Source organism: Somniosus microcephalus, chromosome 7 (genome assembly GCF_052327205.1).
Source record: "Somniosus microcephalus isolate GS21.2 chromosome 7, FLI_Smic_1.0, whole genome shotgun sequence".
Lineage (NCBI taxonomy): Eukaryota > Metazoa > Chordata > Chondrichthyes > Squaliformes > Somniosidae > Somniosus > Somniosus microcephalus.
This window is the reverse complement of record NC_140993.1, coordinates 275,238,253-275,255,164: the sequence shown is the minus strand read 5'-3', so window position 1 is coordinate 275,255,164 and position 16,912 is coordinate 275,238,253. Positions and strand designations below refer to the sequence as shown.

The window sequence follows — 16,912 nt, the reverse complement described above, 5'->3', positions numbered from 1 at the left end:
CTGCCCTTTACACTATTACGATCCTAGTCTATATTGGGATAGTTGAAGTCCCCCGTTATTACTACTCTCTAGTTCCTGCAGCTCTCTGTAATTTCTCTGCAAATTTGCTCCTCCATATCTTTCCCACTATTTGGTGGCCTATAGAATACACCTAGTAGTGTAATGGCACCTCTATTATTTCTTAACTCTAGCCATATAGATTCTGTCCTTGACCCCCTCCAGGACATCCTCCCTCTCCAGCACTGTAACATTTTCCTTTGCCAATACTGCCACACCGCCTCCTATCTTTCCTTCCCTATCTTTCCTGAACACTGATAACCAGAAATATTTAATACCCAAGCCTGTCCTTTTTTGAGCCAGGTCTCAGTTATTGCCACAACAGCATATTCCCATGTGGCTATTTGTGCCTGCAGCTCACTGACCTTGTTTACTACGCTTCGTGCGTTCACATACATACACTGTAAACCCAGCTTAGACCATCCTGTATTCTCTCTTAGTTTGACCCCACCTAATACTTTACTACTTCTTACTTTAGTGCTCTCTGCCTCTCCCAATCCTTTGAGCACTTTATTTCCCCTTTCTAATGTTACATCCTGGTGCCCATCCCCCTGCCAAATTAGTTTAAACCCTCCCCAACAGCACTAGCAAACCTCCCTGCGAGGATATTGGTTCTGGCCCTGTTGAGGTGCAACCCATCTGTCTTTTACAGGTCCCACCTCTGCCAGAACCGGTCCCAGTGCCCCAGGAATCTAAAGCCCTCTCTCCTGCACCATCTCTCCAGCCACGCAATCATCTGCGCTATCCTCCTATTTCTATAATCACTAGTGCGTGGCACTGGGAGTAATCCGGAGATTACTACCTTTGCGGTCATGTTTTTTAATCTCTTTCCTAGCTCCCTGAAATCTGCCTGCAGGACCTCATCCCTCTTTCTACCTATGTCGTTGGTACCGATATGGATCACGACTTCTGGCTGTTCACACAGCCGCCTCAGAATGTTCTGCAACCGCTCGGTGACATCCTTGACCCTGGCACCAGGGAGGCAACATACCATCCTGGAGTCACGTCTGCAGCCGCAGAAACGCCTGTCTGCTCCCCTAACTAGTGAATCCCCGACCACTATTGCTTTCCCACTCTTCTTCCTCCCCCCACCCTGTACAGTTGAGCCACCCGTGGTGCCGCAGACTTGGCTCTGGCTATACTCCCCGAAGGAACCATCGCCTTCACCAGTACTCAGAACTGAATACTGGTTGGAAAGCGAGATGCACTTGGGGGACTCCTGCACTACCTGTCTGGTGGTCACCCATTCCCTTTCTGCCTGCACACTCGTTATGTGCGGGATGACCACATCCTGAAAGTTGCTATCAACGAAGCTCTCGGCCTCACAGATGCACTGCAGTGACGTCAGCTGCTGCTCAAGCTCCAAAACCCGGAGATCGAGCTCCTCCAGCTGACGATACTTCCTGCACATGTTGTCCAGGACACGGGAAGCGTCCTGGAGTCCCTACATGGCACAGGATGTGTATTCCACGGGACTGAGCTGCCCTGCCCTGCCCTGCCATGCCTTTACTTAATAGACTGTTAACTAGAAACGCTTACCAGCTACTCGCCAATCAGCTCCTTCCCTGGTTTTGACGTCACTTATGCTGTTTTGCAGTTGTTGCTTTTGCTGCTGTTGTTTTCGCTGGAGGTCCTCTGCCTCCTCGCTGCCGCCGCTACTCCAGCCTGCACACTCTCTGGGCCTCCTGCTCGATTTATACTCGGCCTCCATCAAATGATTATTTTTACTTTTTTTAGTTTTAATTAATTTAGTTTAAGTTATTAATTCAATGAAGTCATAGTAGTTAATACTCTCCCAGTTCTGAATTTAATCCACTTACCTAACCTAGAGAGCAAAGGAGCTGTAATACTCACCAACCAATCACCTACCTGCTGTCCTGTGACCTCAGTAATGTTATTGGCCTTAAAAAAAAAAAAAAAAATTTTTTAAAAATTTAAAAAATCTCCATCCGCTCAATGTAAGAACTGCTTCACGAGCTCGGTTATGCATGCCAAGGCTTCCGATGAATCCCGTAGGCGCGGCCATGATTGTCCCGATCCTGTCGAACAGTGACTCAGCCGCTACCTGCGTAGCTGTGAGAATCAACGCCGCAGTTGCTGTGTATACATACACGCGAAGGCGAAGCACAGACGATTCTGCCTCAGCATTAACAGTAAAACATCGCAAAAAATTCAGTTTTGGTGTCACAAATTCACCTTAAACTTTTCCACTCAAAGGTTGAACACTGTGTCCTTCCATGATCCCTAAAAATAGCTTTGGGATCCCATCTTCGTCGCCAAAATGTAATATATGTGGGACATGTATGAAGGATAGAGACACCAGTTGCTAGTTCATGAGCTTGCTTTACTAGGCCAGAGCAAACTGAGCATGCTCATACCAAACAATGTGACAAACCATGTGATGTGCCCCAATAAATCTGAGACTCGATGTTAGCGAAACAAAAGGCTTTTATTGACTTAGAAGGTAACACATGTGGTAAACCACTTTTATCGTTCACTATCGTTACACTATAGTTATCACTGTTATATTGTTATCACGCCATTTTACCCACCACGCTCGACTGCCACCGTGCCTCCAGACCCGACGACCGCCTCACCCGCAGACGACAACGACTCGCTCAGCTACACACTAGCCTCCGTCACTCTGGATCAAGCCCGCCCGCATCACCTGTCCAAGTCGATGATGGACATCAAAGTAAACGGCCACGCCACGACCTGCCTGTTCGACAGCGGAAGCACGGAGAGCTTCATCCACCCAGACACGGTGAGCCACTACTCCCTCCCCGTCCTGCCAACGCGCAACCGAATCTCGATGGCATCAAGGTCCCACGCCACGGACATCAGCGGCTACTGTGTTGTGATCCTGTCGGTTAAGGGTACGGAGTATAAAAACTTTAAACTCCTCGTCCTCCCCCAGCTCTGCGCTGCCGTCCTACTAGGGCTGGATTTCCAATCCCACCTCCAAAGTGTCACCCTAGCATACGGTGGACCCCTCCCCCCACTCACAGTCGACAACCAGCGGATGTTAAACCGCCCACCGCGTAACACCTGCAGCCTATCCACCCTCAAGGTCCCGCCACCTTCCCTGTTCGCTAACCTAACCCCAAACTGCAAACCCGTCGCTACCAAGAGCAGGCGGTACAGCGCCGGGGACAGGGCCTTCATTAGCTATGAGGTGCGGCGCCTCCTGAAAGAGGGCATCATCGAGGGGAGCAGCAGCCCCTGGCGTGCCCAGGCCATGGTCGTTAAGACCGGCGATAAAAATCGCTTGGTCATCGACTACAGCCAGACCATAAACAGGTCGCATACCCCCTTCCCCGCATATCTGACATGGTCAATCAGATTGCACAATACCGAGTATTCTCGACCATCGACCTTAAGTCGGCCTACCACCAACTCCCTATCAGCCCGGAGGACCGCCAGTATACCGCCTTCGAGGCGAACGGGCGCCTCTACCACTTCCTTAGGGTCCCCTTCGGTGTCACCAACGGGGTGTCGGTCTTCCAAAGGGAGATGGACCGGATGGTTGACCAGAACGGACTGCAGGCCACGTTCCCTTATCTAGATAACGTCACCATCTGCGGCCGCGACCGGCAGGACCATGATGTGAATCTGGAGAAATTCCTCCGTACGGCCCAACGGCTGAACCTCACCTACAATAAGGAGAAATGTGTGTTTAACACCTCACGCCTTGCTATCCTCGGCTGTGTAGTAGAGAACGGAGTCATCGGCCCCGACCCCGAAAGAATGCGCCCCCTCATGGAGCTACCCCTCCCCCACTGTCCTAAGGCACTTAAGAGAACCCTGGGACTCTTCGCCTACTATGCCCAATGGGTGCCCAATTATGCGGACAAAGCCAGACCCCTCATGAAGTCCACATCCTTCCCCCTCACGGAGGAGGCGTGCGCGGCCTTCTCCCTCATTAAGGGAGACATAACCAAGGCCACAATGCACGCAGTGGATGAGTCCATCCCCTTCCAAGTGGAGAGCGATGCATCCGACTTCGCCCTAGCCGCTACCCTTAACCAGGAGGGGAGGCCGGTGGCCTTCTTCTCAAGGACCCTACAGGGCCCTGAGATCCGACACTCGTCGGTCGAGAAGGAAGCCCAGGCGATCGTGGAGGCGGTACGACGCTGGAGGCATTACCTGGCAGGCAAACGATTTACCCTCCTCACCGACCAGCGTTCGGTCGCTTTCATGTTTAATAACAAGCTGAGGGGCAAAATCAAGAATGGCAAGATCTTGAGGTGGAGAATCGAGCTATCCACCTACGATTATGAGATCTTGTACCGGCCAGGTAAGCTGAACGAACCCCCCGATGCTCTTTCACGAATTACATGCGCCAGCGCGCATATTGATAGACTTCAGACCCTCCACAACGACCTCTGCCACCCCGGGGTCACCAGACTTTACCATTTCATTAAGGCCCGCAACCTGACCTACTCCAGCGAGGAGGTCAGGACCATGACCAGGAACTGCCAGACCTGTGCCGAGTGCAAACCGCACTTCTATAGGCCGGACAAAGCAAGCCTGATCAAGGCCACCCGCCCCTTCGAGCGCCTGAGCATCGACTTTAAGGGGCCCCTACCGTCATCCGACCGTAATGTGTACTTCCTCAACATCGTTGATGAGTACTCCCGTTTCCCCTTTGCCTTCCCCTGCCCAGACATGACCAGTACCACGGTCATTAAATGCCTGAACGAACTCTTCGCCTTGTTCGGGTTCCCGAACTATATACATAGTGACCGGGGCTCCTCCTTCATGAGCGAGGAACTCCGCCAGTTCCTACTAGCGAGAGGTATTGCAGCAAGCAGGACCACCAGCTACAACCCCCGAGGGAACGGCCAGGTGGAAAGAGAGAACGCGACTGTCTGGAAGGCCGTCATCTTAGCCTTAAAGTCTAAGGGCCTCCCAACCTCCCGCTGGCAGGAAGTCCTCCCGACAGCGCTGCATTCCATCCGGTCACTACTTTGCACTGCCGTTAACGCCACCCCCCATGAACGAATGTTTGTTTTCCCCAGGAAGTCGACTACGGGAACCACTCTACCAACCTGGCTGACCTCTCCGGGGCCCGTCCTGCTGCGAAAGCACGTGAGGGCCCATAAAACGGACCCCCTGGTCGAGATGGTGAACCTCCTGCACGCCAACCCCCAGTACGCCTACGTGGCTTACCCAGACGGGCGGGAGGATACTGTCTCCTTACGAGACCTCGCACCCTCGGGCACTCCGGAGACACCACCTTTACCCCCCCCCACCACCCCCCCAATTCCAGCCCAGGTAGACGGCATGCCGGAACCCCACGAGCCTTCGCCGACCACGCAGACACCAGCATTAACACCGGATAATGCAACACCGCCGCTGCGACGATCGGAGAGGCTTACGAGGCCTCCGGACAGACTGACATACCAGAACTGGTAGTACACTTCACCCCGCCGGACTCAAATCTAAAGAAGGGGTGAATGTGGTAAACCACTTTTATCGTTCACTATCGTTACACTATAGTTATCACTGTTATATTGTTATCACTGTTCTCACTGTTGTATCACTATACGAGGTCGCCTCTTGTCACACTGTTATACCTGGGCTGACCATCACTGACTCCGCCCATGGCTCCACCTACCTGCCCAGGTATAAAGGTAGTCGACTGGCTGGTATTCCTCCTTGCTGGATCCGATCACCCATGAGGGTGGGCTCTGTTATTTAGTCAATAAAAACCTATAGTTACTTTCCTAACTCGTCGCTTTCATTGGACGAATTGATAGGTATATCAACACACAGAGGAGAGGTATCTTCCATCCAGAGGTCTGCCGTACTGGATGTGATGCAGGCTGGGCCAGCTTACATAGGGGCCAGGTATGGGCGGAGCCCTACACACAGTACAATACAATGGTGAGGAAACGGAACTGAGGTAAGGGAAATGAAACTGAAACCAACCACAGTCACAGGCAGAGAATACCAATGAGTGATGAATGGAATATTTCATCACACTCACCCCTTCTATAGATTTAGTCTGTTCGGGGGTTTGATAGTCCTCTGCGACCGACGTGGCTGTTGTGGTGCCGCGGGTGTCGGCTGGGTGGCCTCCTGGGTCTCTGCCGGGGGTGCCGCCAGGGTTGTTGAAGGGGTAGTTGGTGGGGGTACCGTTGGTCGATGTTCTTCCGGGGGTGATGAAAGAGTAGTGGGTGGGTAAGAGTTGCTGTGATCGTTGTTGCTGCTGTTGTCGTGGTTGCTGTCGTTACCGGCTGGGGCGACGTCTTTTATGGACACGGTGTCCTCCCTTCCGTCGGCGTGCCGGACATATGCGTATTGGGGGTTGGCGTGGAGTAGGTGCACTGACTCCACGAGAGGGTCCGTCTTGTGGCCCCTCACATGCCTTCGCACGAATACCGGACCTGGGGTGGAGAGCCATGACGGCATGGATACGCCTGAGGTGGATTTCCGGGGAAAGACAAACATTCGCTCATGAGGCGTGGCATTAGTGGCAGTACACAATAGCGACCGTATCGAATGGAGCACATCTGGGAGGACTTCCTGCCAGCGGGACATAGGGAGGCCCTTGGTCCTTAGAGCTAGAGTGACTGCTTTCCATACTGTCCCGTTCTCTCGCTCCACTTGACCGTTACCCCGGGGGTTGTAGCTGGTGGTACGGCTTGTGGCGATCCCCCTGGACAGCATGTACTGGCATAGCTCTTCACTCATGAAGGACGCCCCCCTATCCGTATGGATGTAGCTCGGCATACCGAACAGGCAGAACAGGCTGTTGAGGCATTTAATGACCGTGGCGCTGGTCATGTCTGGGCAGGGGAGGGCGAATGGGAAACGGGAGTATTCGTCCACAATGTTCAGGAAGTAAACATTGCGGTCGACGGACGGGAGGGGGCCCTTGAAATCTAAGCTGAACCGCTCAAAGGGCCGTGTAGCTTTGATTAAGTGGACTCTATCTGGGCGGTAGAACCGAGGCTTGCACTCAGCGCAAGTGCGGCAGTTCCTGGTCAGAGACCGAACTTCCTCAATCGAGTAGGGTAAGTTGCGGGACTTTATGAAGTGGAACAGCCGCGTGACCCCTGGGTGGCAGAGGTCGTTGTGGAGGGTCTGTAGCTGATCCCCAGTGGCGCTGGCACACATCCCTCGTGAGAGGGCGTCGGGGGATTCGTTAAGGGCCCCTGGCCGGTAAATGATGTCATAATCGAAGGTGGAGAGCTCGATCCGCCACCTAAGAATCTTATCATTTTTAATCTTCCCCCTCTGTTTATTATTGAACATAAACGCTACCGACCGCTGGTCGGTAAGTAGGGTGAAGCGTTTGCCGGCTAGGTAGTGGCGCACTGCCTCCACGATGGCTTGGGCCTCCTTTTCCACGGAGGAGTGTCTGATCTCGGGCCCTTGGAGGGTCCTCGAGAAGAAAGCTACGGGCCGCCCCACCTGGTTGAGGGTGGCCGCCAAGGCAAAGTCAGACGCATCACTTTCCACTTGAAAGGGAGTGTTCTCGTCCACTGCCTGTAGCGTGGCCCGCTCAATATCCCGCTTAATGCTTTTGAAGGCGGCGTGGGCCTCAGCAGGGAGCGGAAAAGAGGATGCTTTCAAGAGGGGGCGGGCTTTGTCGGAGTAGTTGGGGACCCATTGGGAATAATAAGAAAATAACCCCAGGCACCTTTTCAGGGCTTTGGGAGTGTTGGGCAGGGGCAGCTCCCGTAGGGGGCGCAATCGGTCGGGGTCTGGTCCGATTTCCCCATTCTCCACCACGCTGCCTAGTATGCAGAGGCGCGTGGTGTTGTAAACGCACTTGTCCTCGTTGTAGGTGAGGTTGAGTTTTTGTGCGGTTTTCAGGAACCTCTCGAGGTTCGAGTCGTGATCCTGCTGGTGGTGACCGCAGATGGTGACGTTGTCGAGGTAGGGGAAGGTTGCCTGCAAGTGGTGGTCATCGAGCATGCGGTCCATCTCCCTCTGGAAGACCGAGACCCCATTCGTCACCCCAAAGGGGACTCTGAGGAATTGGTAGAGGCGTCCGTTCGCCTCGAAGGCGGTGTACGGGCGGTCCTCTGGTCTGATAGGGAGCTGGTGGTACGCTGACTTGAGGTCGATGGTGGAGAACACCCGGTATTGGGCGATTTGGTTCACCATTTCTGATATGCGGGGTAGCGGGTAGGCGTCTAGTTGGGTGTACCTGTTGATCGTTTGGCTATAGTCGATCACCATCCGTTTCTTCTCGCTACCCCTTACCACTACCATTTGGGCGCGCCACGGGCTGTTGCTGCGTTCAATAATGTGCTCTTTTTGGAGCCTGTCTACCTCGGTCGCGATAAACCGCCTGTCCTCCCAGCTGTACCTCCTGCTTTTGGTCGCTATTGGCCGGCAGTTAGGGGTAAGGTTCGCGAATAGCGAAGGCGGCTTTACCTTCAGGGTAGCCAGACTGCACACTGTGAGGGGCGGCTGGGACCCACCGTAATTGAGCGTGATGCTTTGGTGGGAGCACTGGAAATCCAGGCCCAAGATCACGCTCGCACATAGATTCTTCATGATTAGTACTTTAAAATTATCGTATACAGTTCCGTTAACAGACAATTGTACCGTGCAGTAACCCATAATGGTCGATGTCTGGGTTTTATCAGCCATAGAGATGGTACCCCGAGTAGGGACCACCTTTAGGGAGAGTTGTTGTGCCAGTTCAGGGTGGATAAAACTCTCCGTGCTTCCACTGTCAATTAAACATTTAACCCCGCACCCGTTTACCTCGATGTCCACCAATGATTTGGATAGCGGGTGCGGCCTGGTCTGGTCCACTGTGACCGATGCCACTGTAGGGCCCTGATCGAGACAAGATGGCGTCCACGCTGTCTGCTCACAAGATGGCGGACCCCACGAGTTCGGGCAAGATGGCGTCCAAGATGGCCGCTCCCACGGCGCACACGCGGTGGTGGCAGGTTTTCCGGCGGGGTTCCCTCTGCACACCTTCCCGAAGTGCCCCTTCTTACCACACTTAAAGCAGGTGGTGCCTTTCGCCGGGCACAGGTTTCTGGTGTGCTTCGGCTGCCCGCAGAAGTAGCAGTTGGGTCCCCGACGCGTTGCGGCTGTCGTAGGGCTTCTGGAGGGAGAGCGGGGCCCCGACGGTGTCGGGCTGCCGGGCGGGGAAGATGCCTTCCAAGATGGCGGCGCCCTTGGTGCACACCTGGCGGCGTGGACGGCGCGGGCTGAAGAGTAGGCGTCCGAGTTTCTCTGGGCCACATCCAGGGATCGCGCTGTGTCCGCAGCCTGTTTCAGGTCCAATCCCGTTTTTTCCAGCAGACTCTGCCGGATGTAAGTGGAGCTGAGGCCTGTGATAAAGGCATCGCAAACAAGCTCGTCAGTGTACACTGCGGCTTTTACATCTTGGCACTTGCAGTCTTTGCCAAGCGTTTTCAGGGTGCCTAGGAACTCCTCCACCGATTCCCCAGGTCGCTGTGCGCGAGTAGCGAGCAGATGCCTAGCATACACCTCATTCATAGGCTGCTGGTAATGCGCCTTTAAGATGTCGCAGGCGGCCGGGTACGTGTCGGCGTCTTGGATGAGGGGGTAAACCCGGTGGCTTACCCAATTCCGCAGAATTCCGAGTTTCATACTCGCAGCGTCCGTCGCGTCTTTCACGGCTGCGGAATTGTCCAGGAAGATTTCCATACACATAAACCAGTGTCCGAAGCGTGCCGATGCATCCGAAGCATGCTGGTCCAAATCCAAACGTTCGGGTTTCAAGAGTTGATCCATTCTGTTGAAAATTAAGTCAATAAAATTGATGTGCCTCAATAAATCCGAGACTCGATGTTAGCGAAACAAAACAAGGCTTTCATTGACTTAGAAGGTAACACACAGAGGAGAGGTATCTTCCATCCAGAGGTCTGCCGTACTGGATGTGATGCAGGCTGGGCCAGCTTACATAGGGGCCAGGTATGGGCGGAGCCCTACACACAGTACAATACAATGGTGAGGAAACGGAACTGAGGTAAGGCAAATGAAACTGAAACCAACCACAGTCACAGGCAGAGAATACCAATGAGTGATGAATGGAATATTTCATCACACCATGTGATAATACATTACAGATAGGTTATTAAAAAAAATGATTGGATGAATTCAGCGTCAGCTGTGGCTCAGTGGCAGCACTCTCGCCTCTGATTCAGAAGGTTGTGGGTTCAAGTCCCACTCCAGCGACTTGAGCACAAAATCTAGGCTGATAGTCCAGCCACTGAGGGAGTGCTGTACTGTCAGAGGTGCTGTTTTTCAGATGAGACGTTAAACTGAGGTTCCATCTCCCCTCTTGGGCGGACGTAAAAGACCCCATGACAATATTTCGATGAAAAACAAGGGCATTCTCCCCGTTGTCCGGGCCAATATTTATCCGTCAACCAACATTATTGAAACATAGTGGGGCCGATTTTCGGCTCCTTTATGACTACCGTTAGCGGTGGGGGTAGAAAAAAGCGCCTCCTGCGAAATTTGGCAGGGCGTTGCTGAGGCGCTACCAGATAGCGCCGCGCCCCCGCTGGTAGCGCCCCGGGCCGCCACGCCTCCAGCGATGATGTCCCCACTGGTAGCATCTCTCTGCATCCCCTTCGCGCCTTGCGGCAGACATTCGGATGTACCCCGCGAGGCTGCTACGGGCGGTGTTGGCGCCAGCCTTGCGGGTCGCGAGCCGGGCCGACCTCCGCTCGCAGGGTGGTAGTTAAAGGGGGGGTGCGGCCGCGACCCGCGCTGCCATTTTCTTTTTTTGGCCGACCTCCAGGTCGTTCCTCCATGGTGTGCCATGGTGTGGTCATGGCCGTCATCGCGCAGCCTGGCACCGTGTCTCGGAATATATATATGCCATATTTATTCCAATGTTGGGAGGACTCGTAAAAATCAACATTTCATTGTGCAGTACACACGTCTGCTGCATATATGACAAATAAAAAAAAAATTGAAAAATTGAATTGAATTGAATTGCACCATGCCGCCCTGGTGGCCTAGTTGGGGCCATCGGAGGCCCTGCAGCGTGTACAGCAGCCCTTCCCTTTAACTGAAGGCGATCGTGCCCTGACATCGCCTCGGTTACCACCCCACCAGGAAGTGGACGCCATGTCGGGTGGGGTGGTAAGGCGAATTTCGCGGCCGGGTGGGACTTCCTCGCCGGGCTCAGGATGTTCCGCCTCGCCAGTGTTACCGCCCATAAAAAGGCGCTACCGAATTTCGCGCCCATTATCTTTTCATTATCACATTGCTATTTGTGGGACCTTGCTGTGTGCAAATTGGCTGCCGTGTTTCCCACATTACAACATACACGTCAAAAGGTAAGCAAGTATATAGTGGATGGAAAGGCATTAGCACAGGGTGACTTACAAGAGGGCCCAGAAGTAATGGCAGGTACGTTACTTTTGATATCAAGAAAATATGGTGAAGCAATGCTAACAGAATGAATCATAAAATTGTAGAATATTACAGTACAGAAAGAGGCTCTTTGTCCCATTGCGCTGTCAGCTCTCTGAAAGAGCTCTCCAATTAGTCCCACTCCCTTGCTCTTTCCCCATAGCCCTGCATATTTTTCTTTTCCCAAGTATATATCCAATTCTCCTTTGAAAGTTACTATTGAATTTGCTTCCACCACCCTTACAGGCAGTGCATTTCAGATCATAATTACTCACTGCATAAAAAAAATTCTCCTCATCTCCCCTCAGACTTTTTTTTGCCAATTATCGTAAATCTGTGTTCTCTAATTCCCAACCCACTGGCCAGTAGAAACAGCTTCTCCCTGCTAAAACCCCTTATCATTTTAAATCTCTCCTTAACTTTCTCTGCTCTCGAGAGCAATCCAAGCTTCTCTAGTTTCTCCACATAACTGAAGTCCCTCATCTATGCTCGGACATATAGTCAGAACAGTAGAATATAAGTTCACACGTTTTACTGAGGCTTTGCAATGCACTGGTCAGACCACACTTAGGGTGAAAAATTGAGTTGCGCCACCTTGGGGGCGCTAACTTTGCTGGGGCGCTACTTTTAGTGCCCCGGATAACTTAGCACCCCCGCAACCAAGATTGAGTGGTAGTGCCCCAAGAGGGAAGAGGGGCGCTACTGGAAGTGTTGCGCCGCGGTATTGCAGACCTTCCTCCTCTTAAAGGGGAGGGGTCTTGTGCAGCGCGACCCGGGGCCCAGCTAGGCTCCCGGGGATCGGAGTGCCAGCAAAAGAACCTGGCACTCAAGAGAAGTGCCGGGCTCATGGAGTGCAGCCGGCACTCCGCGGCGTGGGGTCGGGGGGGGGGGTGTAAGGAGGCCGGGGACGGGAGTGGATGCAGGTGCTGGTAGGCGGCCAGCAACAAAAATGGCCGCCCGGCACCTTGCCTTTAAATAGCGTCGCCCCGGCCGCAGGTAGGCCCCCCCGACCCCGTCGGACATAGCGTCCGGCGGTAAGTCAGGGGGTGCTGTGCATGGTGATGACATCATCGCTGGCGGTGCAGCGCCACGGGGCGCTAACAGCGCCGCCGCTAACCTCCCGCTGAATTTCGCGGGAGGCGTTGGCGCCGCGCCCAGGCACTAGTTCCTTTGCACCGGGCGCTAACGGGAGGCGCAAAGCAACATAATTTGTCCCCCTAGTATTGCATTCAGTTTTGGTCACCATGCCACATAAAAGATATAGTTGCACTGAAATGGGTACAGAGAACAGCAGCAAGATTGATCTCGAGTGTAAAGGGATGAACTATGAGGAAAGAGCAGAGAAGGTTTAAAAATAAGGTGGCTGGGGGAACCTCATCAAACTATATAAATTATTAAACAACGGAGATAAAGTAAAACTAGATGACTTCAAGGTAAGCCAGGAAAAATAATACCACAGTATTGAAAAATAAATTTAAACCAACATGAAGAAACATTTACTCAGAGTGTAAAATGTTAGGAAGGAACTGCAAGGCAGGATAATAAAGGCATGAGCACGGATTGTTCAATATACAGTTGGCTGGTATGATGGGAGAGTAGAGGAACTAGAGGGATGAACTCATTATGCGAACAGCTGTTTCTCATCCCTGACTTTTCCTATTATAATGCTTATATAATGGAATTTTCATATGATTTTGATGAATCATTTTAAATACTAAACCAGTAGCTTATAGAAAGCCTATAATAAGATCAGAGCCTTCTATAATTTGAGGTAGATATAAACAAACCAGTAAAATTCAAATCTTCAGCTGCATACATAGTTCCAAGTGAGGAGCTGAAGTAATATGGCAGCAGGCAGTACAAACCGAAGAATTCCCCATAGGATATGGATGTATCCTGTAAAATACTGCCTAAAATGAATAGGCATGATTTCCAAATAAATCCACTGATTTTATATTGTCTTTAAGCTCCAGACGATTGTGTGTGAGCAAAATGTGAATCTCTCGGTTCTCACAAACCCCAAAACTGCATTCACAGTGCTCAAGTGATGTCAGATCCACACCAATGTACCCAAACCTTACGACACTCCTGCACTACATTCATATTTCAGGAATGCTTCCCCCAGTGATCCCAGAACCCTAGGATCCCCCAATCAAATTACTAAACCGAGTGTTCTTGCCTGTGGTCCCAGGGCTGCCCCCCCATGTCAACTTGCTTCATAATCCAACTTGGTATAATACCATGATCTTATAAAACCTCTGACTTATCTTGAGTAACCCCGCAGGACACGTGCTAGTCATATATTCAATGTTTCATGTGTAATGCAAATTTCTGGTAACACATTTCCTGTTGTGGTTTCTGTCATGTTTTTCTGTCATACTTGTATTTGAGTCCACTGGCTTTCTTCTCCAAGATCGGTGGCAATTTATACGAGTCACCCTAACATATCTTCAAGCTAGATAGCTCTGTGGTGTGCTCACAGCAGTGCCACCTGACCTGAAGATCTACATCTATCTTGTATTTCAGTTATGAGGAGAGGTTGGAAAAGTTAGGACTGCTCTCCTTGGAACAGAGTAGGTTAAGAGGTGACCGAATAGAGGTTTTCAAGATGATAGGTTTTGATGGAGTAAAAAGCAAAAAAAATATTCCCTCTGGCGAGTGGGTGAATAACCAGAGGTCATAGATTTAAATCATTGGAAAAAGATCTAAAGGGGAGATGAGGAGAAATGTTTTCACTCCGAGAGTTGTCGGGATCTGGAACGCTCGACCTGAAAAGGTGGTGGAAGTTGATTCCATTAATAATTTTAAAAGGGAGTTGGACGGGTACTTGAGGATGAACAACTTAGAGTTACGGACAAAAAGCGGGGATGTGGGACTAAGCACGACTGCTCTTTCAAAGAGCCAGCACAGGCATGATGGGCCGAATGGCCTCCTTCTGTGCTGTATGTTTCTATGAATCTATTTCCCCTACCGTCTGTTGCCAATTCTGCCCACAATGAGCAGCCATGCCTTTTTTACGTTCTTCCCTCCTACACTCTCTGCCCTCGCCCCAAGAGCTCTTGCCTCCCCCACTCTGACCTACCACCTCTTGCATTCACCTACCCCAAATGCCAATTGCCTTTCATAGAATCATAGAAATTTACAGCACAGAAGGAGGCCATTCGGCCCATCTTGTCCGTGCCGACCGACAAAGAGCTCTCCAGTCTATTCCCACTTTCCAGCACTTCGTCCGTAGTCTTGTAGGTTACGGCACTTCAAGTGCATATCCAAGTACTTTTTAAATGTGATGAGGGTCTCTGCCTCGACCACCCTTTCAGGCAGTGAGTTCCAGACCCCCACCACCCTCTGGGTGAAAAAATTTCTCCTCAAATCCCCTCGAAACCTCCGACCGATTACTTTAAATCTATGCCCCTGTTATTGACCCTTCTGCTAAGGGAAATAGGTCCTTCCTATCCACTCTATCTAGGCCCCTCATAATTTTATACACCTCAATTAGGTCTCCCCACAGCCTCCTCTGCTCCAAAGAGAACAACCCCAGCCTATCCAATCTTTCCTCATAGCTAAAATTCCCCAGCCCAGGCAACATCCTCGTAAATCTCCTCTGCACCCTCTCTAGTGCAATCATATCCTTCCTGTAAAGTGGTGACCAGAACTGCACGCAGCATTCTAGCTGCAGCCTAACTAGTGTTTTATACAGTTCAATCATAACCTCCCTGCTTTTATATTCTATGCCTCGGTTAATAAAGGCAGGTATCCCGTATGCCTTCATAACCACCTTATCTACCTGTCCTGCTACCTTCAGGGATCTGTGGACATGCACTCCAAGGCCCCTCTGATCTTCTGCACTTCTCCGTGTCCTACCATTTAATGTGCATTCCCTTGCCTTGTTAGCCCTCCCCAAATGCATTACCTCACACTTCTCCAGATTGAATTCCATTTGCCACTGTTCTGCCCACCTGACCAGCCCATTGATATCTTCCTGCAGTCTGCAGCTTTCTTCCTCATTATCAACCACACGGCCAATTTTTGTATCATCTGCAAACTTCTTAATCATACTTCCTACATTCAAGTCCAAATCATTGATATATACCACAAAAAGCAAAGGACCCAGTATGGAGCGCTGCCCCATCCCTCCTATTGCTTCTTGCTGCCCCTCTCCCATAAAGCAGCCACAGCTTTCTGCCCCTGCACCCCACATCGAACCATACAGGTTTACAGCACAGAAGGAAGCCATTCTGCTATCAATCCAAAACTAATCCCACTGCCCCACTCGCTCCCCAAAGACCTGTGTCTGGTTCAAATATTTATCCATTTTTTTCCTTAAAAGATGCCATGGTCTCTGTCTCAAGTACTCCTTGTGGCATAGCATTCCAAGCTCCAACAACCCTCTATAAAGAAATTTAACTTAACCTCTCTCCTCATTCTCTTGGTAGCAATTGATGACTCCTCGTCACTATCATGCAGAAATAGTCTTCCCCTATTCATTATATCGAAACCTTTTATAATTTTAAAACCTCTATTAAATTTCCCCTTTGCCTTCTCTTGTCAAGTGGAAATAGTTCCAGTATCTCAAATCTCTCGCCATAACTTGTTTTCTATCCCTGGCATCATCGCCTAGGTGGATTGATACTAATGTCCTTTCTGTAATGGGTCATCCGAGACTGTGCACAGTGGGGGAATTTTTCGGGAGGTCAGTGGGCGTGTTTGGTGGCGGGTCGGGTGGGAAATTTTTTTATGACAGCGGCTAGGGAACCTGCTGTCAAGCCACCTCCACACTAGTCTCCCAGATGTCGGGTCTGTCATCGCTGAACAGACCTGACGCCAGGTGGGGGGGAGCTGCAATCTAGATCATTAGAGAGATTGTTAAATAGTATTTTAAACTTGCCTTTCAATTTTACGTGTTACCCCACGGGTTACACGCTGCTCGGGGATCACGTCAGCCCAACATGTCATGAGTGGATTCAGCATTGAATTATCTGATTGCCTGACAGCTGCAAAAGTTGTATAAAAGCTCCCATCTCAGAGCTGTTCACTTTCCAAGCTCAGAAACTGTTGCTTACTGCATTTGGAAGACAGATTGAGCTTTATGCAGCTTGCAAGTGTTTGGAGTCAACTCTCTATCCAGAGCCAACTCATTGGAACAACCTCTCTCACCATTGACAGATTTGCTTCTGTCATCTCACCTTCACCTGCCATCTATTACATCAGAATGGGTATAGTTTACACACTCTCACCTTGCCCGGCAGAATCCCACCACGATCAGCCCCAACACCAGCAGAACGAGGCAACCCAGCAGCACCAACAACAACATTCTCTGCAATCAGCTGATGCTCAGGACACAGGCTATCAGTACCCGACCACATTGCTGCCCCCCGGGATGCCAAGGATGGCCTCACCATGGCCAGATTTACTTCACTTGATGCTGTACACCCTGGCTGCTACGTGATGCGCCAGGTTGGCACCACCCCACACCAACATCATA

The 16,912-nt window shown here is 51.2% G+C and overlaps 1 protein-coding gene across 23 annotated transcripts in view; it reads left to right on the top strand.

The window, feature by feature from the left end:
• LOC147115349 (cAMP-regulated phosphoprotein 21-like) overlaps positions 1–16,912 on the top strand; it is a 789,554-nt gene that overhangs the window by 391,419 nt on the left and 381,223 nt on the right. Inside the window, exon 1 of one of the 23 annotated variants that reach the window (XM_085993835.1) lies at positions 9,934–10,011. The exons of the other annotated variants lie outside the window; for them this stretch is intronic. The gene's annotated coding sequence lies outside the window, so the exon portion shown is untranslated. Of the gene's footprint in view, positions 1–9,933; positions 10,012–16,912 lie in introns of those variants that run through there. 23 annotated transcript variants of the gene reach the window in all.